We start from the raw sequence: 26,406 nt of genomic DNA on the forward strand, positions 1-26,406 counted from the left end.
TGAAAGACTCTCTTCGTGGAACAAAGTTTGAAGATGATGACTTCCTCGTGTACGCTGCCATACAGTGGCTCCAACAGATTGGTCCAGCATTTTACCGTGCGGGTATACAGGCGCTGGTTCCAAGATGGCGTAAGGCAGTTGAGAAGGTTGGACATTATGTGTAGAAATTAAAATATTTTTCCTAAAGGATGTATCTACACACTGTAAAACTTTCAAACATGTAGAATAAAAGATGGATTATTGAAAAAATAGTGTGCATTTCTTTTGTAGTGACCTCGTACATTGTTCTCTAAGTGACAGTGGGAAACTGTATTGAATTCTTATTGGAATTGCAGGAACCCAGCTTGCGTGTCCTGGCTAAAGACAACTTCAGATACGAGACCTACAATTAATGCTGTCTTGGCCAGGCGTCTGTAATGAAAAGAGACTTAACGATTCCAAAGTATAATTCAACCATCAAAGCAATGAAAGTGGCTGCCATATTGTGTATAACTCACAAAGTTTGACTCCGGACGTTCTGATAAGTTTAACACTAAATACAAAGCAAATTATATTTTTCAGATTTAAACCATGGGAACGTGAGATGAAAGAACAAAGAACTTCATTTAAGTAACGTAATTTCTAGAAAGAAATAACGGAGCCTCGGCGACCGCAGTATCTCCTTGGCTGGACGTCCCAGACGTCAAAGCGTTAAACAACGGCTCTGTGAGATTTCTGTGAAACGCTAGACGGATAGTCGAAGCGTTGCCACGAGATAAGAATTATATTTCGGCCCGGCATATAAATTAATTTATCCAAAAAATAAAGAGCCACATTCTTTTCTACCCGAAACCTGAATAATGTTGCTCAACCTATGGCGCATGTTTGCTGGAAATAAGAAAACGGTAAATCTCTTGCCTGAGACGAAGTGAGAAGATGCAGTGGGTTACGACCACTAAACCTTATGTGAAGGATATTTATTTAGGAAACTCTTATCAGCAGTTTGGTGACTGGAATAGAATATTCATTTCATTATTAAGTCGTACATCGTTAGAAGGTATCTAGGGGAAGGAGTAGTAAAATTACATACCATTAAGGCAAAAGTCTGCTGTGTTAACAAGTTTTGAGTTATAAGCGATATTTTTTGCACACTGACAGTAAAACTTATTAGCTACACAGTGATTCGTGAAAGAAATCTGGATTATACGTTAAATCGTTATTACGATGTATTATTAGAAAGTTTCCGCAATGTCTTATAATGAGGGCCTTTGGGAAAAATTACGTAGTATTATGTCTTCTTTAAATTTGAAATTTTAAATGCAAATGTCACATTAAATATCTTCGTCGTTTGTGAACCCCTGCGCATTTACTATGATCCCACGTTGAGCACTTAAGACGCCTCGTCCATACCTCTTTTGGTTTAGAGTGACTAAATAAGTTATGACAAGATAGACAAGGAACATTATTATCATGATTGCCATTTTCATTCCTCACAGCTAAATCAAATGTCTGTTTCCTTATTCCATTCAGTGTAAGTCCAAATAGCCTGGATCCAAAGTTCTTAATGTGCTGTATTAGCTCAATTGTTGGCTCTGTTGAAAGTGTTTCGTGAAACCGACATAAGCCCTTGTCAGCTTCTGCCGTTTGCTTGCCGTTGCCCAGTACTCGTCATTCTAAAGTAGTTTGAGGAACACCAAACATTCCTGAGTCACACCGCCAGTCCATCTGCTTGTTATTAACAGTGTCGATCGCCTTCTACATGCTCCCTCAATCCCATCACTTGCGATTAAAGATTGTCTTATAATTCGTAACAGTTAGGCCTATTACTCAAACAATAACAATCATAATATTAATAAACAACGTGTTATAGTATAGTAAACAGAAACGAATGTATAGACAGGAAGCATAAACAGTGGTTGAAGTTAAAATCTTCTGGGTTATTAGGCCGCGTCATGTTTCTTCTAAAATGATCAACGTTTCGACCCCTCTGCTGGGATCTTCGTCAGGATCTTCTGGTGCCCACTACTGCTAGAACACTGTCAGAGATGAGTGTCGCGTCCTCTTATAAAGGGGGAGTTTTCACGCCTTCGTGTTGGAGAGGTGATAGAATGGTTACAATTTATATGGCTACCATTGGTGGACCATAGTCATTGGCTAATATTCCCGCTCTGATGCAGAAGAAGGGGCGTTGGTAGCTCATCTCCTGTGGATACCATTGGCGGCCCATCGTGATTGGATAGAAAGGCACTTCCACACTTATGCTGGAGAAGGGTTATTGCTTCGTCGTCATCAGTGGCTAGATTCGAAGCGGACAGAGCTAGAGAAGGGGAATGTTTGCCCAAAATATTATTGTCCGCCGAGGTGACTTGCAGCGCGTTGTTTATGCCGCTCACACACCGCGGCCGCGTATTTACTTCCTTGATGGCCGGGAGCCACGATGCCGCAAGCCTATAGCCGTCCTCTCTATTGAAAGTAGATGCATTTTTATAAAAAAATGGTTCAAATGGCTCTGAGCACGAAGGGACTTAACTCTGAGGTCATCAGTCCCTTAGAACTTAGAACTACTTAAATCTAACGAACCTATGGACATAACACACATCCATTCCCGAGGCAGGATTCGAACCTGCGACCGTAGCGGTCTCGCGGTTGCAGACTGTAGCGCCTAGAACCGCTCGGCCACTACGGCCGGCGCATTTTTAGAAATTTCAACCGCTTCTCGGACCTTTCTTCTATAAATGTTTGTTTCTTTAGCTAATACACGTACGTTTTTAAAGGGGATGTCAGAGCCACAGTTCTGAACAGTTCAGAACTGTGGCTCTGACATCGAGATAAAAAACTTACGTGCACTAGCTATAGAAAGAAACATTTATAGAAGAAAGGTCCGAGAAGCGGTTGAAATTTCTAAAAATGCACCTAATTTCAATAGAGAGGACGGATATAGACTTCCGGCATCGTGGCTCCCGGTCATCAAGGAAGTAAATACGCAGCCGCGGTGTGTGAGCGGCGTAAACAGCGCGCTGCAAGTCACCTCGGCGGACAATAATATTTTGGGTAAACATTCCGCTTTTCTAGCTCTGTCCGTTTCGAATCTAGCCACTGATGACGACGAACCAATAGCGGTAGCAGGCATTTCAACCAATAACCCTACTCCAGCATAAGTGTGGAATAGTGCCTTTCTATCCGTCGCGGCGAGGGCAATTCAGAAAATCGTTGCCCCTATTTTTTTCAGCCAGTTTACGGCTATAAATGCGAACTCAACATACCCATTCCCAGCGTTAGACCTTTCTTGGTTCGTCCCGGCCTTACTTGCTGGTAGCTCCGCCGCACGGCGCTGCCGTCAGTTGTGAAAGATGGCGGTTGTCCTTCACACGTGGAGGATGCTAAGTTCACCCAACCTGGATATGATGTGACGTCATTATGACGTATATACACTTTAGTCGATTAACACACCTATCGACTTTTACGAACGTTCGAGATTCTAAACTGTCGTCTGCTAGTGGTTTGTTTTGACACGTGCGATTCTGATAACAGCTCAGTGTGGCAGCGTATGTGTATTTCGCCAAAATAAAAGTAAAAGAGCTGGATATTAATAGAAATATTCCTGACCGTGGCCTTGAAAACACCACGGACAACACGTTTCATAAAAGAGTGAAGTCTTCTTATGTCCCGACCAGATTAGATTGTGTGATTGTTGTATGGAACGCTTACGCCGAAAATAATATTTATTTATTATCAATATTTTAGTATGGTTTCATACAATTGGTCTTGTCAGTACATATTAGATTGTAGCAGCATACTCTTGCTGACTTCTTTTTCTTAATTTATATAGCTGAAAGAGAACTCGTGCAAGTTTGTTAGCTAAGTAATTTATATGTCCGTCCCAAGATAGTCTTTTATCAACCACAATTCCAAATAATTTTACACTCGGACCGCAGAGACAGGTACCTTAGTGTCCAGTAATGACTGGTGTGTAGAATGATTGAATTTCGAACTTAAAAAGAAAAATATGAGGCATTGTTGAAGAAAAATCGTCGACCGGAGATGAAATACGAGGGGAAGTGGATTTCTCAATGTAATCTTAACCAACGGTTAGTGTCTTGACGCATCTAAAGATTTTGACTGCTGAGTGCTTCTTCTCACCGAGTACGAATAACCTACGCACTTCAGCTGGGTCAGAAGTACATCAATTTCTGCTAGAGATTCACAATAGCCACGCAATTGCCCGTCGTCATCGATGCTGAATTCTTTCAGCTTTTCTCTCATTAGTCTCTTGAATGCTGAACACATAATTAGAGACGAGCAAACGAAAAACAACGCACAGGACACAAACACAGTACAATACACGATTTAAACGCAAGGAACGCAAAACACATTTAAACGAATGGCGCAGAGCACAGCGCTACCCTGTTACAACCTCTCGAAAGTTCACAAAAGTAGAATAGTCGATATACGGTTTCTATCGTTTCCGATGTAGCATGTATGCGTCATAATGACGTCACATCGTATCCAAGTCCGGTGAACTTAGCATCCTCCTTCACACGTCCACGGCGTTACAGCAACGAAGTGTGATTCGTTTCTTACGGAGCAAGGGACGAACGACAATCGAGATCTACAGGGAAATGGAGTCCACATACGAGGAAAACTGCCTCACTTTGAGAACTGTGAGGTGGTGGTGTTGTGAGGTCGGCAAAGGCCGCGAAGTCTTGCATTCACAATGAGCTGCGGGGGAGGCGGCGTTCGCCGCTGACTGGGGACAACGTTTCCCGCGTGGATGCAATGGTGAAAGCAGATCGGCATGTGAACATCACGTGTGAGGGCTGCTATCAGGCGAAGGCGGATATGGATAGTGTGATTCTGCTCCACGACAATGGGAGACCACATGTGGTAATCAGAACTGCCGAAATACTCCGGGCATTTCACTGGGACATTGTGGACCACCCACCATAGAGTACAGACCTCGCCCCTCGTGATGTCCTCGTTTTCGGAAAGCCAGAGAAGCTCCGGCAGGGCAGGGATTCACAAGTAACGATGAAGCCAAGACAGCAGTTCAACTGTGGTTCCATAGTCATCTGGACGAATTCTACTCCAAGAGTATCTCGAATTTAGTACATAGAATTTAGTGCTGTAATGGGACAAATGTGTGAACCGGTGTGGCGACTATACGGAAAAACGGTGTAAGGTATGTAGAATTGGATGTACACTACTGGCCATTAAACTTGCATGAAGATGACGTGTTAGAAACGCGAAATTTAAACGACAGGAAGAAGATGCTGTGATATGCAAATGATTAGCTTCTCAGAGAATTCACACAAGGTTGGCCCCGGTGGCGACACCTACAACGTGCTGACATGAGGAAAGTTTCCAACCGATTTCTCATACACAAACAGCAGTTGACCGGCGTTGCCTGGTGAAACGTAGTTGTGATGCCTCGTGTAAGGAGGAGAAATGCGTACCGTCACGTTTCCGACTTTGATGAAGGTCGGTTTGTAGCCTATCTCGAATGCGGTTCATCGTATCGCGCCATTACTGCTCGCGTTTGTCGAGATCCAATGACTGTTAGCAGAATATGGAATCGGTGGGTTCAGGAGGGTAATACGGAACGCCGTGCTGGATCCCAACAGCCTCGTGTCACTAGCAGTCGAAATGACAGGCATCTTATCCGCATGACTGTAACGGATCGTGGAGCCACGTATCGATCCCTGAGTCAGCAGATGGGGACGTTTGCAAGACAACAACCATCTGCACGAACAGTTCGGCGACGTTTTCAGCAGCATGGACTATCATCTCGGAGACCATGGCTGCGGTTACCCTTGACGCTGCATCACAGACAGGAGAGCCTGCGATGGTGTACTCAACGACGAACCTGGGTGCACGAATGGCAAAACGTCATTTTTTCCGATGAATCCAGGTTCTGCTTACAGCGTCATGATGGTCGCATCCGTGTTTGGCGACATCGCGGTGAACACACATTGGAAACGTGTAGTCGTCATCGCCATACTGGCGTATCACCTGGCGTGATGGTATGGGGTGCCATTGGTTACGCGTCTCGGTCACCTCTTGTTCGCATTGACGGCACTTTGAACAGTGGAAGTTACATTTCATATGTGTTACGACCCGTGGCTCTACCCTTCATTCGATCCCTGCGAAACCCTACATTTCAGCAGGATAATGCACGACCGCATGTTGCAGGTCCTGTACGGGGTTTTCTGGATACAGAAAATGTTCGACTGCTGCCCTGGCCAGCACTTTCTCCAGATCTGTCACCAATTGAAAACGTCTGGTAATGGTGGCCGAGCAACTGACTCGTCACAATACGCCAGTCACTACTCTTGATGAATTGTGGTATCGTGTTGAAGGTTCATGGGCATCTGTACCTGTACACGCCATCCACGTTCTGTTTGACTCAATGGCCAGGCGTATCAAGGCCGTTATTACGGCCAGAGGTGGTTGTTCTGGGTACTGATTTCTCGGGATCTATGCACCCGAACTGCGTGAAAATGTAATCACATGTCAGTTCTAGTATAACATATTTGTCCAATGAATACCCGTTTATCATCATCATTTCTTCTTGGTGTAGCAATTTTAATGGCCAGTAGTGTATATTTGTCACTACCTGTATGTGCCTTGCTTTGGCTAGTAAAAAATAGACACAAAGACTTTCTGATTTGCCTTCGTATTTACTCGTGACTGGAAAGAGGTGCGTATCTCATTCTGACGTTAAAATCGATTTCTGTATGTTAGCTACATTTAGTACACAGCATTATATATTCTAAAATGCACCGAACGTCAACTGGTCAGCGATGAGAATTTTCATTGCAAACTTTTCAATATAGGTGCTGAGTTTTACTTTAGTTCAAAATATTACTATAAGTAAGGGCAATAACATAAAGAAATCCGGTTCATTATCAAGCTGTGATGTCAGACTATAAGATGTGTAAAAATGAATTTTTTTATCGCATAGCTTCCTCACAATCGTGTGAGAACGATTTCATAGCGCAGAACGCACTGAAATCAGGAAACACTGCTTAATTTTTTACACGAAAAGTAAAAGTTTTAATAAGCAACTGGCTGCATAGACGGTGTAGTTTTGCTTCTTTTAGAGACAAGAATTGTTTTAGAGACACTGGAGATGACTCGATATTTGACCCTCCGCACTTCGTTCCGCAGCTAATCGCACGGCTGCAGGTTCTGCGTCTCGCCTCGAAAGGCCCCCCTTTGGGGAAACACACGACTCGTGTGGCTCCGGCCTTAACTGGACAGTTTTCAGTACTGGGGGAACCGACCTGCTCTAGAATAGTGTCGGTTATGAGATATGGCGTTCCCGATCGTGTGTCGTCCGCCAACGACATCCGGTATTCCTTGAATCGATTGCGCCACGCCATGACGCTCATGTAGGTCCCCCCATACACTTGTTCCAGTCTTCTATGAATTTCTGTTACCTACTATCTTTCCGCTGTCAGGAAACGCTCCACACCCGTCCGCTCTTCTTTTGGTGCCTGCATTCCTCTGTTTGCAGCGGTATTGAATGGAGTGGATGTGGTGTCACCGCCAGACACCACACTTGCTAGGTGGTAGCCTTTAAATCGGCCGCGGTCCGTTAGTATACGTCGGACCCGTGTGTCGCTACTATCAGTGATTGCAGACCGAGCGCCGCCACACGGCAGGTCTAGAGAGACTTCCTAGCACTCGCCTCAGTTGTACAGACGACTTTGCTAGCGATGGTTCACTGACAAACTACTCTCTCATTTGCCGAGACGATAGTTAGCATAGCCTTCAGCTACTTCATTTGCTACGACCTAGCAAGGCGCCATTACCAGTTACTATTGCTGCTGTAAAACATGTACCGTCAAGAGCGATGTTCACCAATTATGGATTAAAGTTAAGTATTCTACCAGTTACCTCCTTTTTTGCTAGTCTCGTTTCCTTGTCCTGTTCCAGACCTCACGCCAGCCTGCGTGAGCTTAAACGCGTGCCTTTCGGCTTCCTCCTAGTGGATTGGCTGTCTTGCCAGTCCACAACAGTGGACAGCTGACGCGTGTACATGCTCGCTCTCTTCTCACGTGGGTGTATGCCTGTGTCTATTCAGTGGCAAGTTTGCGACCTCAGTTCTCGTATGTGTACAGCACTTTCTACCGCAGGCAATGACGTTGCCATCGTTTCAGAAGTTTTAATTTTATAGTCTCCGTCATCCTTCCTTTCTGAATGCACGTTATTGACAGGTTGGAGAACGAAGCGTGGTAATAACGCCAGAGCAGGGTCGAGAATGTAGAGACGAGTAAACCACAGGTCAATGAGCACGAAAGCGTGTGCATTTCACTTAATTTTCTGCAGTTAATATCGGGTATGCTAAAAAGAGCGGTTACTACTAAAAAAAACTTAAGGCAATCGTTTAAACTTTACAGTCATAGATCGACTACTAAAAATTCCTATCCATGACCCTATCGTAAGGTAGACCATATGTGAGGCCGTAAGGTGTAATGCTCGTTCTAATGAAATCCAAAACAAAACAAATGCTTGTTAGAATGAAAACCAAAACTTCCAAAGTAGCAGAATTCATTCACTTCACCTATTACACGGTCCCCAATTTTGACGTCATATTGTCTCTAATTTCATTTCTGTTACTCGTGCATACAATCGTCTTCTTTTGTTCTACTCTCAGTCCGATTTTCCGTATTCAGCTCGCTATTCATTCACATTCAACAGGTCCTGCATTTCTTCCACACTTTCACGGGAGAAAGCAGTATCATCAGGGAATAATATAGTAATATCCTTTCACAATGAATTTTATTTCTTCTGAATCTTTCGTTTGTTTCCTTCATTAAATCGATATATCGTTGCAGAATATTGTAAAAACACGGCATACATTAATCCCTTTTTGGTCAAATGTTTGAGCAGAGTGAAAACAAGACACTCTGGAAATTACACTAGAAGGTTTTGTCCGAGTTTTCATAGCCAATCGACAAGTGGGTTAGGGACAAATGGTATATCAAGTTGACCAACACGCGATCTAGTTTTGTAAAAAGATATTTAATTGTTTGCAAGTAATCAGCATAATAAAAATATAATAATTCATGCTTTCTGAGCAAAACTAAAAAATTGAAATAAAGAAAGAAAGGTGAAATGTTCTGTGGAATGATTTGTCTTAAAGTAAGAAATAAAACAGATTAGAGAAGTATTTGATGTTTCTATGAATGATGTTAGAACCATGTACTACAAATTAAGTACTAATTGAGAATTTAAAGTTCAGAGCTTAAATTAGAGTTTTAAAGAGTACTGGTGGTCTACATAATCCACTGCACAAGTATCCTCTGTTACTTTTTAAATCTGTAAGATTCTAAATTGAAAATTGAATATTAAATTCTCAATTGGCAATCATTTGCAGTACATGATTCTAACATCATTCACAGGTGCATCAAATGCTTCTCTAATCTGATTTGTATCTTGCTTTCAGACAAGTCATTTCGCAAAACAAGTGTCCATCTTACTTTTTAATTTTTTACAATTGGGTAATCCGAGCACTTATCTCTTGCTGTTTCATTCTCATTGTTCTCTGATGTTTCTCGTACATTTTTATAACTCACCCGCCTTTCCCTGTAGCTTTTACCAATATTTCTGAGGATTATAAACGTATTAAATCACTTTACTCTGTCGAACTACGTTTCGTAGGCTTCAGTTCAGTCTAATATTGCTCTGTCACCCAGCTACATCAACAGAGCTAGCTATACTGATGTCAGCTACAATGCTTCAGAATAATGACAAGACAGAGATCTGCATATCCATCACTTCTCTTTTGTCACTGCTGTATAGGGAACAACGCTGTCGACTTGTAGGTCTACAAAATAAGGAAGATCAGAGTTTAACTTAACGCCAGCGAAGCCGTTACTAGAGACGGCGTAACATCAAATGCACGAGACAGAATGACGAAGGCAATGCACCGATAATGTACGTTGTGTAGATATACCGCCCCACCTCAATATTAGACCACATCATTCGAAATTTCTTTGTACGTTAATGAAAATAAATTTCTGACCGAAGGGAATGATATACTTTCATTTAAATAATTAGCTCCCTTTCTTTCATAATTGCGGCTGGAGATATCTCGAAAGGTGAAAGGTCCGAGAAAAAGGGGAGAGTAGTAATACAAATGGAGAAAATAAAATAGGATGAAGTAAGGTACTAGACCTGGACGTCTTATTTCACTTTATATCGCCGAAAGTTTCTTGTACAACACATGGAGTAAAGTGACAGAATTCTTCAGTAACGAAATGTAAGGCTACGATTTTCTTTCTCGGACTTTATCTTACGTGAAGGAAAAATTAATATTTGTCTTCTTGTTATGATGTGTTTATAAGAGAAGTTCGAAAGTTAAAATATCTTTACAGAACACAACTTACGCAGAACTATGGACATATATCTTCCATTTACATTCTACCTACCATCTGTTTAAATTAAATGTAAATGTGAAATCTGAAAAATGCCCTGAATAAATGCCCTCTTCTACACAGAGTTTTGGTCCTTGAAATGAGTTTATTACTTTGAAAGGCAAAAAACATATTTTGGGATAAGAACAACTTACTCTGCGCAACGAAAGCGAATGGTGAGAATGGGTGAAGATTTGAATGATTTATGTAACTGCACTGACTAGTAAGAAGTTCCAAACCGCTTTCAAAAACATGTACGTAACCACCCTTGTAAACAGGATAGGTGCTATGAGAATGCGTGGCTCAGTCTGTTGGTCTTTTCCCTATTTCGAACTCTGAAATCTAAAAATACTGCAGTCACATAGTAAATAAGGTGATGTACCGCTAGCTCCCTTTGCATATCAAGATGATGACTTGCTCTCTGACCTGCAAAGCATACAAAGAAATAGTCGAAACATACTACTGATTGATATTTCTAGAAACGTACATGTTATTTATAATAATTATAATTTGGTATAATAATTATGTTATATAATAACTATGTTATAATATTTGTAATATATATAATATTTATAATAATTAAAATTTGGTAAGACTGGTCTCCTTGCTGAAGGCAGAGGAGATAAAAATTTACGTTTCATAATTACATGTAGACTGCAAAGGGCACACACTTGGCCAAGTGCACCAGCCAACTGCGGTAAAGTCGGCATTTAACCCTGTTCAACGCAAAGTTCTGGCGCACTGATCTCGATCAAAGTTAATCGAGGGAGCTGACCCCAGTTTAATATGTCTGAGGTTCACGTCCCGTTTTCTATAGATGACCAGAGTTGTAAGTGCACGGTATTAAAATGGCGGCGTGTTTCGATGTAGTGAGACAGGTTCAAGCCATCGTATGCCGTACCCCGTACTTGAGATGAAGAGGTAAAATTTATTAATTTATAAATCAAACTTACCAGGAGCAGAATCAAATTGTTTCGATGCAACCCTGAAAAATTCTCGACAAAAACGACTTCTAAGTTTTTTGACTACGTTTAACACGTTTAAATACGGCAAATGTTTATCGAGAAGTAGTGTGCCACTGTGGTAGCGTGCTTGCTCTGTGCGTGGGTTCGATTCCAAGTGTTTAAACGAAGATGCATGTTCGATGAGATTTTACATGAAGCATTAAATTCGAGTAGATAGGAAAGAATTTAATTTGTGGATTTTTAAATATACAGCCCTGATTAAAACAATCTTCTTACGGAACTCACCCAGAAGATCGATAGTCGGATAGACGGGGATCTCTGTCGTCGTTATTACTGGCACTGCCCAAGAAAACGTCGCTTTAAAGTTTCACAAAAGGCACAAGTTGATCCTGTTGATGCGAAGAACTAAACTGAAGTCACTGTCTTCTACTCTTATTTCCCCGGCAGTATAGTTGCGAAATGATTCCTTGCTTGTCACAGATGAGATGAGGCAAAGGACGCAGGATAATTCCTAGTGGAAACTAGCTGCGTGTTTGCTGTCGTGGGACCCTTAACTGATATGCAAGTTAGGGGTCGGGATCACGATGTTATGCAAATCACACCCAAGTTGGTCTGTATTGAATCTGCACAAAGTATGTAACGTTTTCGTATAATGGCCGTGATATAAATCCTATGTAGGGTGGCTAGTCTCTAATATAATTTATTTATCAAATTAATTGATCAAAGTTCCCCTCTAAAAATGATGATAGTAAAGGAGCCTGGTGAATGTGACTGTTTAATAGATAAATGCTGTCCTAAAAATTTAAAATTACATTTATTTTCTTTAAATGGAACACAAAAATTGATCACGAGCTTGTACAAGGGATAATCATGTATATTAACGTAAAGCAAAAATCTGAATAGTTCTCACATGCAGAATGAGATTTTCACTCTGCAGCGGAGTGTGCGCTGATATGAAACTTCCTGGCAGATAAAAACTGTATACAAAACCGAGACTCGTACTCGGGACCTTTGCCTTTCGCGGGCAAGTGCTCTACCAACTGAGCTACCTATGCACGACTCAGGCCGCGTCCTCACAGCTTTACTTCTGCCAGTACCTAGTCTCCTACCTTCCAAACTTTACAGAAGCTCTTCTGCGAACCTTGAAGAACTAGCACTCCTGAAAGAAAGGATACTGCAGAGACATGACTTAGCTACAGCCTAGGGGATGTTTCCAGAACGAGATTTTCACTCTGCAGCGGAGTGTGCGCTGATATGAAACTTCCTGGCATATTAAAACCGTGTGCCGGACCGAGACTCGAACTCGGGACCATTGCCGTTCGCGGGCAAGTGCTAAGCCATGTCTCTGCAGTATCCTTTCTTTCAGGAGTGCTAGTTCTGCAAGGTTCGCAGAAGAGCTTCTGTAAAGTTTGGAAGGTAGGAGATGAGTTACTGGCTGAAGTAAAGCTGTGAGGACGCGGCGTGAGTCGTGCTTGGGTAGCTCTCAGTTGGTAGAGCCCTTGCCCGCGAAAGTCAAAGGTCCCGAGTGAGAGTCTCGGTCCGGCGCACAGTTTTAATCTCACAGTAAGTTTTAGTTCTCACATGATAGAGATGTGGGCAAGAACCTAGTACAAACGACATTGCATGGAATGTAGTGTGCCTCTCTGCTACGAGTAGCGGGAGCAGAGAGAACAGGTGAAATGTATAATGCCAATAAACAAGTGGGTAATCAGATGCAGTGCCACGCCATCACCTAAGGAGGCAAAGTGGTTCTATGGATGCCACCGCTGAGAAACCTCAATTCTAGGCGGCTGAAAAATCAACTGAAACCCTACAGGCTAGATCTGCGCGTATTACCGACAGTATGACGCAAAGTTGGCGGCCACTGTGGCCGAGTGGTTCTAGGCGCTTCAGTCCGGAACCGCGCAGCTGCTACGGTCGCACAGGTTCAAAAGCTGCCTTGGGCGTGAATGTGTGTGATGTCCTTAGGTTAGTTATGTTTGAGTAGTTCTAAGTCTAGAGGACTGATGACCTCAGATGTAAGTCCCATAGTGCTTAGAACCATTTGCCCCATTTTCATAACAGGTGCTGCTCGTGGTCGGCACCTCTGCTTGAAGATGGGCTCCACCTTGGAGACTGATCACAGCGCGATCCAAAAAAAAAAAAAAAAAAAAAAAAAAAGACAAGTGAAACTGCGATTGAAATTACTCTGCAGCAAGGGCGACGAAGTAAGCGACTGACTCCTGTGGTGGCAGCCAGCAAAAAACTTCCCTCATTCTCTTCCGCCTCACGTGTAGAGAACGACCGCTCCTCCTGTGCCAGAACTCGGTCCGTCGTCGCCGATAATCAAAGCTTTCGCCAATTGCGGCCTTACAACAAATTCATCTAGACTCCCACTACCGTACTCCAGCAACCTACACGCCAATATAATTCCTTCCCGCCAAATCCTGACGGTGACGTAACAGCCGAGCAGTCTGTCATAGCCTCTGCCAGGAGTTTGTGTGGAAAGTTTTCTGGTGACTGGCGCCAATGGAATACGAGGGCTATTCAGAAAGTAGGGAACATTTCCGTCTGACCCCGCTAGGCGCGCGCCGATCGCGTATGTTTTGGTATGTGCGTGTTCGGCAGCTCAGTCGGCATCCATCCGTGACAGCGGGAACGTCTCTGTGCGTCTGATTTTTTCGATATTCGAATTTGAAATGTGCGCTGCAATCGAAAATACCCCAGTTGCGAGGTGCGGTCTGTGATACTGTTTTTGTTGGCAAAAAATGTAAAACCTATAGAAATTTATCATGAACTGTGCGAAGTGTACGGAAACATGTAATGAGTGAATGCTCCGTCCGGAAATGGTGCATTCGGTTTAAAAATGGCCAAACCAACGTTCATGATGAAGAGAAGAGTGGACGCCCGAGCACTGTGACTGACGATATTGTCGCTAAAGTTGAAGAAACGATTCGTGAAAACCGTTGCTTCACAATAACGGAGCTTTTGCTTTCTTCTCCACAAGTTTCACGGACTTTGTTGTTTGAAATCGTCACTCAAAAGCTAGGCTACCATAAATTTTGTGTACGATGGGTGCCCAAAAATGCTTACAGAGCACCATAAAGAACAGCGAATGGGGGCAAAGTTGACATTTCCGGAGGCCTACCACAAACATGGTGATTCATTACTGGATCGAATCGTAACAGGTTAAGAGACTTTGGTGAAACACGTCAATTGCGAGACAAAATTACAGTCCATGGAGTGGGGGCACACAAGGTCCTCCGAAAAACCAAGAAAATGTTTGCAAACCTTGTCAGCAAGGAAGTTGATGGCGGCAGTGTTTTAGGATAGGCAAGGTGTGCTTCTTGTTGATTTTCTCGAATGTGGAGCAACCATAAATTCTGCCCGGTACTGTCAAACTTTGCACAGCCTTAGGAGAGCAGTTCAAAACAAACGCCGAGGAAAGGTGACGTCCAAAATTTTGTTCTTCCACGACAATACCCGGTCTCACACGACAAACCGCACTAAAGAACTCCTCAGTTCATTCAAATGGTAAATTTTCCCTCACCTGCCCTACAGCCCCGATCTTGCACAAGCGACTTCCACTTGTTTCCCAAGATGAAGATCTGGCTTGCAACGCAGCTCTTTGATGACGACGCGGAACTCCAGGCGGGCGTGATTCACTGGCTGAAGTGTCAGGCGGCAGAATTTTACGACGAAAGTCTTGAAAAGCTTATCCACCGCTATGATAAGTGCCTCCATGTGTTTGGTGACTATGTGGAAAAGTAGTATATCAGTCGCTCTTTCAGATGTATATGATAAAATGTACACTCCTGGAAATTGAAATAAGAACACCGTGAATTCATTGTCCCAGGAAGGGGAAACTTTATTGGCACATTCCTGGGGTCAGATACATCACATGATCACACTGACAGAACCACAGGCACATAGACACAGGCAACAGAGCATGCACAATGTCGGCACTAGTACAGTGTATATCCACCTTTCGCAGCAATGCAGGCTGCTATTCTCCCATGGAGACGATCGTAGAGATGCTGGATGTAGTCCTGTGGAACGGCTTGCCATGCCATTTCCACCTGGCGCCTCAGTTGGACCAGCGTTCGTGCTGGACGTGCAGACCGCGTGAGACGACGCTTCATCCAGTCCCAAACATGCTCAATGGGGGACAGATCCGGAGATCTTGCTGGCCAGGGTAGTTGACTTACACCTTCTAGAGCACGTTGGGTGGCACGGGATACATGCGGACGTGCTTTGTCCTGTTGGAACAGCAAGTTCCCTTGCCGGTCTAGGAATGGTAGAACGATGGGTTCGATGACGGTTTGGATGTACCGTGCACTATTCAGTGTCCCATCGACGATCACCAGTGGTGTACGGCCAGTGTAGGAGATCGCTCCCCACACCATGATGCCGGGTGTTGGCCCTGTGTGCCTCGGTCGTATGCAGTCCTGATTGTTGCGCTCACCTGCACGGCGCCAAACACGTATACGACCATCATTGGCACCAAGGCAGAAGCGACTCTCATCGCTGAAGACGACACGTCTCCATTCGTCCCTCCATTCACGCCTGTCGCGACACCACTGGAGGCGGGCTGCACGATGTTGGGGCGTGAGCGGAAGACGGCCTAACGGTGTGCGGGACCGTAGCCCAGCTTCATGGAGACGGTTGCGAATGGTCCTCGCCGATACCCGAGGAGCAACAGTGTCCCTAATTTGCTGGGAAGTGGCGGTGCGGTCCCCTACGGCACTGCGTAGGATCCTACGGTCTTGGCGTGCATCCGTGCGTCGCTGCGGTCCGGTCCCAGGTCGACGGGCACGTGCACCTTCCGCCGACCACTGGCGACAACATCGATGTACTGTGGAGACCTCACGCCCCACGTGTTGAGCAATTCGGCGGTACGTCCACCCGGCCTCCTGCATGCCCACTATACGCCCTCGCTCAAAGTCCGTCAACTGCACATACGGTTCACGTCCACGCTGTCGCGGCATGCTACCAGTGTTAAAGACTGCGATGGAGCTCCGTATGCCACGGCAAACTGGCTGTCACTGACGGCGGCGGTGCACAAATGCTGCGCAGCTAGCGCCATTCGACGGCCAACACCGCGGTTCCTGGTGTGTCCGCTGTGCCGTGCGTGTGATCATTGCTTGTACAGCCCTCTCGCAGTGTCCGGAGCAAGTATGGTGGGTCTGACACACCGGTGTCAATGTGTTCTTTTTTCCATTTCCAGGAGTGTATTTCTTGCACTTAGTTTTTTTTTTAATGCCATAACGTTCCCTACTTTCAGAATAACCCTCGTTTGAAAACTGGAGTGTTATGTGCGGCGTCGTTTTGTCGGTTGCCTCTTGGAGTTAGGCGAATATTTCTCCGAAGCGTTCCAAGCAATAGCACAGCCGTGGCGCCGAGCTGGCCCATTCCTGCCCAAAGCATGAGGCTTTCGCGAGAAAAATGCCCCCGGCCCTGAGACCTGACATCAAAAGAGAAAGCCGCCAGCCACGGGCGAGTCGGGAATCCATCCGCAATTTCCAGTGAACATGTGTTTCTCCCCGCCTCCTGACCATTGGCTGCTATTGTGAGCGGCTGGCCTGGCCAAGGTGTTGTGCTGCTACAGCTCATCTCCTGCATGAAAAGAACAGAATTCTGATATGCATGCATCGCACTCCCGATCATAAACAAGCCGGTGCATTGTATCTGACTGCCTACTTCGCATGACAGTGCGATATGCTAGCGAAATTAATTTTCATGTATTCAGAATCAGATTTCAGAAATGCAAGAGACTTCGGTTTGATGGTCCTTAATAAAAAAAAGTAAAACTAAAACTAAACTCCTCCCGGACAGGCCATGAATACGCAACGGCACCGACCGGCCGCCGTGTCATCCGCAGTCCACAGGCGTCACTGGATGCGGATGTGGAGGGGCATGTGGTCAGCACACCGCTCTCCCGGCCGTATGTCAGTTTACCAGACCGGAGCCGCTACTTCTCAACCAAGTAGCTCCTCAGTTTTCCTCACAAGGACTGAGGACACGCCGCTTGCCAACAGCGCTCGGCAGACAGGATGGTCACCCATCCAAGTGTTAGCCCAACCCGACGGCGCTTAACTTTGGTGACCTGATGGGAAACGGTGTTCCACTGCGGCAAGGGCGCTGGCTTGATGGTCCTTGATAAGAGGATGAGTGGCCAGAGCGCCTGCTGACTTGCAGTGAAAGGTGCTAATGTCAGCCACAGTATCACCAATGTGGAGAGGACCCAAGAGAGTATGCTCACAGCCGAATGATTGAGACAGAAAATGCGAAGTACAGGTTGATTCAAAAAGAATACCACAACTTTAAAAATGTGTATTTAATGAAAGAAACATAATATAACTTTCTGTTATACATCATTACAAAGAGTATTTAAAAAGGTTTTTTTTTTCACTCAAAAACAAGTTCAGAGATGTTCAATATGGCCCCCTCCAGACACTCGAGCAATATCAACCCGATACTCCAACTCGTTCCACACTCTCTGTAGCATATCAGGCGTAACAGTTTGGATAGCTGCTGTTATTTCTCGTTTCAAATCATCAATGGTGGCTGGGAGAGGTGGCCGAAACACCATATCCTTAACATACCCCCATACGAAAAAATCGCAGGGGGTAAGATCAGGGCTTCTTGGAGGCCAGTGATTAAGTGTTCTGTCACGGGCTGCCTGGCGGCCGATCCATCGCCTCGGGTGGTTGACGTTCAGGTAGTTACGGACAGATAAGTGCCAATGTGGTGGCGCTCCATCCTGCTGAAATATGAATTGTTGTGCTTCTTGTTCGAGCTGAGGGAACAGCCAATTCTCTAACATCTCCAGATACTGTAGTCCAGTTACAGTAGTACCTTCGAAGAAAAAGGGACCAAAAACTTTATTGGCTGAAATGGCACAGAAAACGTTCACCTTAGGCGAGTCACGTTCATACTGAGTTGTTTCCCGCAGATTCTCAGTGCCCCATATACAGACATTGTGACGGTTGACTTTCCCGTTAGTGTGGAAAGTTGTTTCATCACTAAACACAATCTTTGAAATGAAAGATTCATCTGTTTCCATTTGAGCAAGGATAAAATGACAGAAATCGATTCTTTTAATCTTATCAGCTGCAGACAGTGCTTGAACCAATTTCAGACGATAAGGTTTCATAACTAACCTTTTTCGTAGGACTCTCCATACAGTTGATTGTGGAATTTGCAGCTCTCTGCTAGCTCTGAGAGTCGATTTTCCTGGGCTGCGAACAAATGCTTGCTGGATGCGTGCTACATTTTCATCACTCGTTCTCGGCCGTCCAGAACTTTTCCCTTTGCACAAACACCCATTCTCTGTGAACTGTTTATACCAACGTTTAATACACCACCTATCAGGAGGTTTAACACCATACTTCGTTCGAAATGCACGCTGAACAATTGTCGTCGATTCACTTCTGCCGTACTCAATAACATATAAAGCTTTCTGTTGAGCGGTCGCCATCTTAGCATCAACTGTCGCTGACTCCTAGTCAACAGCGCCTCAAGCGAACAAATGTACAACTAAATGAAACTTTATAGCTCCCTTAATTCGCCGACAGATAGTGCTTAGCTCTGCCTTTTGTCGTTGCAGAGTTTTAAATTCCTAAAGTTGTGGTATTCTTTTTGGATCACCCTGTACATTAGTTTTATTGCTTGGTAGCAGTCTATGGAAAACATGAGCGTGTCTACAATGAATGATCAGGCACGGGTTCCCAGGTAGATGCCGTGTTTACTGACTTCCGCAAGGCGTTCGATACAGTTCCCCACCGTCGTTTAATGGACAAAGTAAGAGCATATGCACTATCAGACCAATTGTGTGATTGGATTGAAGTGTTCCTAGATAACAGAACGCAGCATGTCATTCTCAATGGAGAGAAGTCTTCCGAAGTAAGAGTGATTTCAGGTGTGCCGCAGGGGAGTGTCGTAGGACCGTTGCTATTGACGATATACATAAATGACCTTGTGGATAACATCGGAAGTTCACTGAGGCTTTTTGCAGATGATGCTGTAGTATATCGAGAGGTTGCAACAATGAAAAATTGTACTGAAGTGCAGGAGGATCTGCAACGAATTGACGCATGGTGCAGGGAATGGCAATTGAATCTCAATGTAGACAACGGTAATGTGCTGCGAATACATAGAAAGAAAGATCCTTTATCATTTAGCTACAATATAGCAGGTCAGCAACTGGAAGCAGTTAATTCCATAAATTATCTGGGAGTAGGCATTAGGAGTGATTTAAAATGGAATGATCATATAAAATTGATCGTCGGTAAAGCAGATGCCAGACTGAGATTCATTGGAAGAATCCTAAGGAAATGCAATCCGAAAACAAAGGAGGTAGGTTACAGTACACTTTTTCGCCCACTGCTTGAATATTGCTCACCAGTGTGGGATCCGTACCAGATAGGGTTGATAGAAGAGATAGAGAAGACCCAACGGAGAGCAGCTCGCTTCGTTACAGGATCATTTAGTAATCGCAAAAGCGTTACGGAGATGATAGATAAACTCCAGTGGAAGACTCTGTAGGAGAGACGCTCAGTAGCGCGGTACGGGCTTTTGTTGAAGTTTCGAGAACATACCTTCACCGAGGAGTCAAGCAGTACATTGCTCCCTCCTACGTATATCTCGCGAAGAGACCATGAGGATAAAATCAGAGAGATTAGAGCCCACACAGAGGCATACCGACAATCTTTCTTTCCAAGAACAATACGAGACTGGAATAAAAGGGAGAACCGATAGAGGTACTGAAGGTACCCTCCGCCACACACCGTCAGGTGGCTTGCGGAGTATGGATGTAGATGTAGATGTAGAACTGTCCAAAGACAGTTCTACAGCAGAGAGCTCCGCCACTGACCAAAGAGTTTTGCTACATTATAGTTCGATTAAAATTACTTGTTGACTCTGTCACTTGCTGCTACAGTGTTGCCACATCGGCTGCTGCTTGGTTAAAGGCAACACATAAATACGGCGGGTCATTTCACAAGTGTTGAAAATCTGTACAAGGTAACATGGAGCAATGTTGAAAGCGGCTACCATCGGTGGACAATAACTTGTGACTGAACTATTAATTAATTAAACTTGCTTTGTTCACTACGGTAAAAGCTAACCTCTATGAGCAAAGTCAAGACAGGAAAATTTCAGTTTTAGCACTAAAAGCGAAAAGTAATTTCTCACTTTCATTGGCTACCTTAAGCTAATAAAGGCTACACGAGCTGATGCAATACCAACCATTGAGCAGTCCTGGTTGGCACTCGGTTATAGGCTATAAGCAACGTTGGCAGATTCAAAATAAAAAAAGAACGACAGGAAGTGAAACTAAGGTCAATAACAACGTCAATGTGATGTCGAAAATTATGTGACAAAGCATTAATAATAAAAAAATATATTCAAACCAATTAACTGAATAAAAATATAAATCAAAGTCATTTTGATAAAGATTTAAAAATAAAATAAATGTATCACCTTACACGATTCAAACACACGACCTTTTGAACGTAAAGACTGTATCTTAACCTCTACACAATGCCACCATCTCACGTTACGTATTTATATTATATTATTCCTCTACAGGAACCGTAGCAACGAAGATTTGCTGCCTTCAAAAAATTCGGCCTCGTGCAATGTCGTATGAAGCGTACCTATCGTAGGCCAATCTCTGTAATGATAATACTGGAATAAGTGACGACAAATAGCGTCTTGAGCGAAAGGATCCAGTACCGTTTTGCCAGTGCTGTTTATGAAATGTATGTATGGCTTTACTATCATTCTGTGTGTGTGTGTGTGTGTGTGTGTGTGTGTGTGTGTTGTTTTCTTGTGGTTATATGTCTAATGTAATGCGGAATCGAAACACATCAAGAAAGGAAGCCGAAAAAGGAAATGGAAGTGAAGTGAGCATTTACTGTGGCTATGTGGCAGCAGTGAACAGTTCGGCCGTGACACTGACTTCTCTCATTGGAGGAAACCAGCTCCAATGGGTGTAGTGTCAACTAACAAGTAATTTTAATCAGTCTATAGTTAACTCACACGCTGCTGGTCCCCACACTTTTACGATCCACATATAAGCAATATTTCGTTCTAGGAACTGAATTTATGCACTTACAGAAATCATGAATCAGATTTCCTAAATAATGCTGCAGATATATAGAACCATCAAGGATTATGGCCTCACTTCGGTATATCCTCGCATAGAGGCCATTGTTAACTTGTTTCCATGGCTAATTTTTGGGCGGTCTTCAGACCATTCAGTAAATATTATCTTTTCAGTCCAATCTCTTGAATATTTGATACAGATTGTTAGTAATAAGAGGACGCGGTTACGACAAATCTAACAGCATTGCAGGAATAGTATACTTAATGTCTCGCTGTGCTAGGAAGCAGACCTTGGGATCAATAGTTTAATATCATGCCCCTCGCCTAGAACATACAGACTAAAAGAAAAATGAACTTGTTGACTTGCGACCCTGGACAGCAAACAGGATAAGTAAATGCACAAGAGCTGTGGATATGGGAATTTATGTAATTATTAAGGGCTGTAAACATGCCAGTTATAATAAGCTGTAAGTAGCTCTCGACTTCACGCCATATTTTAATTCCTTTCTTGATATTTTGGTCTGCACTTTTTTTTTTTTTTTTTTTGGTAACGTCTTATGGGACCAAACTGCTATGGTCATCGGTCCCTAAGCTTACGCACTACTTAATCTAACTTAAATTAACTTACACTAAGGACAACACACACACCCATGCCCGAGGGAGGACTCGAACCTCCGACGGAGGGAGCTGCGTGGACCGTGACAAGGCGCCCAAGACCACGCGGCTACCGCGCGAGGCTGCACTTGATCCTTTAGCGCGTGTACCATAATACGTTGCCATTTAATATTAAAAAGATCGCACGGAATAGCACACATATGTACTGTACTGCACTAATTGTCTTAGCACAAGTGCGAAACTCACCACTGGGTTTAATGCATGGCAAAATACACTGCCGTTCGAAATTAAACCATACCATGTTGACTACACCGGTTCTCGTCCGATCACCGAAGTTAAGCAACATCGGGCCCGGTTAGTACTTGGATGGGTGACCGCCTGGGAACACCGGGTGCTGTTGGCTCCCCTTCATTGCCCGCATCTCGTGGTCGTGCGGTAGCGTTCTCGCTTCACACGCCCGGGTTCCCGGGTTCGATTCCCGGCGGGGTCAGGGATTTTCTCTGCCTCGTGATGGCTGGGTGTTGTGTGATGTCCTTAGGTTAGTTAGGTTTAAGTAGTTCTAAGTTCTAGGGGACTGATGACCATAGATGTTAAGTCCCATAGTGCTCAGAGCCTCGAAATTAAAGCAACAAACCGCTGTTTCCCAGTTCTGTGTCTAAACCACGTTACAATCATACCGACTGTCAACAGATGTCCATGCGATCGTGTTCTACAAGGAAGATGGCATTACGGTCAATGGACAACCACGCCAACGATGACGTCAGTGCACTTTTTCAAAGGGGGTGGCGTCTGCCGGCTAGTCCCACATCCACAACTGCTGTCTATACAGTCGCAGACGGTGCAGTGTGGTACAGAGAAGATGCCTACCAGACTCTCTGTGGTTGATGGCCATAGAAAGAATGGAAGAAGGACAATCTCAGACTGATGTGGCCTGATGGCTTGATGTGAATCGTTCTAATCTTTCTCGGATGTGGCGACAGTTTATAGAGACCAAAGCTGTATCCCGAAAACCAGGGCAGAGCCGACCACGTGTGACTTCAGACAGAGAGCACCGTTATTTCGCTGTAAGGACACGACGATACAGCCTTAGTACTGCACAGCAGCTGGTATCTGATCTCGCAGCATACACTGGACGTGTTGTATCGAGGCAAACGATGTACAGAAGTCTTCCGCAGAGTGGCCTTGTCGGAGACCTGTTGTACGAGGTGCATTCAAGTTCTAAGGCCTCCGATTTCTTTTCTCCGGACTGCAGAGAGATAGGAACATGCGCATTGTTTTAAATTGAGGCCGCGTTTATTGTCAATACGTCCCAGAGATGGCAGCACCATATGGCAGATGGAATTTTACCACCAGCGGCGAGAATGAGAACTGTTTTAAATACTTAAAATGGCGACGTTTTCCTTACTTGAGCAGCGTGCAATCATTCGTTATCTGAATTTGCGTGGTGTGAAACCAATTGAAATTCATCGACAGTTGAAGGAGACATGTGGTGATGGAGTTATGGATGTGTTGAAAGTGCGTTCGTGGGTGCGGCAGTTTAATGAAGGCAAAACATCATGTGACAACAAACCGAAACAACCTCGGGCTCGCACAAGCCGGTCTGACGACATGATCGAGAAAGTGGAGAGAATTGTTTTGGGGGATCGCCGAATGACGGTTGAACAGATCGCCTCCAGAGTTGGCATTTCTGTGGGTTCTGTGCACACAATCCTGCTTGATGACCCGGAAATGCGAAAAGTGTCATCCAGGTGGGTACCACGAATGCTGACGGACGACCACATTGCTGCCCGTGTGGCATGTTGCCGAGCAATGTTGATGTGCAACGACAGCATGAATGGGACTTTCTTTTCGTCTGTTGTGACAATGGATGAGACGTGGATGCCATTTTTCAATCCAGAAACAAAGCGCTAGTCAGCTCAATGGAAGCACACAGATTCACCGCCACCAAAAAAATTTCGGGTAACCGCCAGTGCTGAAAAAATTATGGTGTCCATGTTCTGGGACAGCGAAGGCGTAATCCTTACGCATTGCGTTCCAAAGGGCACTACGGTAACAGATGCATCCTACGAAAATGTTTTGAAGAACAAATTCCTTCCTGCACTGCAACAAAAACGTCCGGGAAGGGCTGCGCATGTGCTGTTTCACCAAGACAACGCACCCGCACATCGAGCTAACGTTACGCAACAGTTTCTTCGTGACAATAACTTTGAAGTGATTCCTCATGCTCCCTACTCACCTGACATGGCTCCTAGTGACTTTTGGCTTTTTCCAACAACGAAAGACACTCTCCGTGGCCGCACATTCACCAGCCGTGCTGCTTTTGCCTCAGCGATTTTCCAGTGATCAAAACAGACTCCTAAAGAAGCCTTCGCCAATGCCACGGAATCATGGCGTCAGCGTTGTGAAAAATGTGTACGTCTGCAGGGCGATTACGTCGAGAAGTAACGCCAGTTTCATCGATTTCGGGTGAGTAGTTAATTAGAAAAAAAATCGGAGGCCTTAGAACTTGAATGCACCTCGTATGTGTACCTCTGAAGCGTCCTCACACAAAGGAACGTCTAGAGTGGAGTCGTCAACATGCCACCTAGTCGGTTAAACAGTGGGCCAATGTTCTTTTCGCAGTTGAGTCCCGATTTGGTCCAGAGAGTGAGTCTCGACGGATTCGCATCTGGCGGAAATGTGGAACACGATTTTTGGACCCAAACATTGTGGAAAGAGACCGACATCGAGGAGGATCCTTATTGGTGTGGGCAGGGATTGTGTTGACCACTCGGAAACCTCTTCGTGATATTGTACGGATGAATCGGGAAGGTTTAACTGCTGTCACGTGTCGTGATTTTTAGATCTCATATGCAGTTTTTGCGCGGTGTTGTGGGCCCAGACTTCGTACAGATGGACGATAATCCTCGACTCCATAGAGAACGGTTTGTTGATGTTTTCTTGGAAACGGAAGATACTGGACCGTGGCGTGGCCTGCTTGCTCTCCCGATTTGAATTCCGTAGAGCATGTCTGGGATGTACTTGGGAGACGGGTTGTATCACTTGCGAGCAACACTGCAGGAAGGATGAACGTTATTGCCTTAACATGGGATTGATGACGTCGTACACAGAATGCCCCATCGTTGTTAGGACTACTCTGCTGCCATAGGTGGTTACACTCTATGCTGAGCACATTAACCACTTGTGGCAATGTGTGTGCAAATCCGATGAGTCGGAAAAAAATGAAGAATATTTTTGTCTACCGCTATGCATGTTACAGTTGTTTAAGTTCTGTATTTCTTACATTGTTTCTACTTTACTGTCACCTGTCTATACCGTTCTGTGGCAAAATAAACGCAACCTTGCAAAATTTTCGTTTGTTGCTTTAATTTTGGACACAACTGTAGCAGAAGATGCTTTGCCTTTTGAATGAACATGTTTGTTGATTCACGATGAATGGGAAAATTTTACGTAACTTTCTAGAATACACTGAAAAATTGTTGTACGTACAATACTGAGAGAAAAATATGATACAAATTTAACGACGTCACTGATACTGCTAACTCGTTCACGCCCGGACAACAACGTCGAAACTCCATCACAATGGCGCAGATAACGTCGGCCGTATCCATAAAAAGCGCTCAGAGATCTGCGATTCTCGATAAAGGCTAATGTACACACATATTGAGAGAGATATGAAATAAAAGTTACAGCCCCTCTCTGTTATATGCTTGCGTGATATGCTTCCGTTCCATTCAGGTGGCCATTCGATCTACGATTACGTTTGTTTGACGCTGCGGAATACTACGTTATGCATTGGGTGTAAAAAGGCTAATTGTAACACTTTTCCAGCAGTTTTACTTTTCTCTGGAATCATTCTTCATTTTGTTCACAAATACAGACATCAATAAAAGTTTGGCATCTCCTCGGTTCCGAGAGTTCCGGAACGTGTACAGAAAATTGGAATAGGAATTAACGTAAACATCATTTTTGCCCTTTTTATTGCTCATGAAAACCACACATTGCATGTTGTGCCACCATTCAGCGAGACCTTCAGAGGTAGTGGTCCAGATTGCTGTATACACCAGTACCTCTAATACCCAGTAGCACGTCCTCTTGCATTGATGCATGCCTCTATTCGTCGTGTCATACTATCTACGAGTTCATTAAGGCACTGTTGGTCCAGATTGTCCCACTCCTCAACGGCGATTCGGCGTAGACCCCTGAGAATGGCTCATCGGTCACGTCGTCCATAAACAGCCCCTTTCAATCTATCCCAGGCATGTCGATAGGGTTCATGTCTGGATAACATGCTGGCCACTCTAGTCGAGCGATGTCGGTATCCTGAAGGAAGCCAT

The 26,406-nt window shown here is 44.4% G+C and overlaps 1 pseudogene; it reads left to right on the top strand.

The window, feature by feature from the left end:
• The first annotated feature begins 22,352 nt into the window (after positions 1–22,352).
• On the top strand, positions 22,353–22,472 carry LOC126101899 (5S ribosomal RNA; annotated as a pseudogene).
• The last annotated feature ends 3,934 nt before the right edge of the window (positions 22,473–26,406 follow it).

Source organism: Schistocerca cancellata, chromosome 1 (assembly GCF_023864275.1).
Source record: "Schistocerca cancellata isolate TAMUIC-IGC-003103 chromosome 1, iqSchCanc2.1, whole genome shotgun sequence".
NCBI classification, from domain to species: Eukaryota; Metazoa; Arthropoda; class Insecta; order Orthoptera; family Acrididae; genus Schistocerca; species Schistocerca cancellata.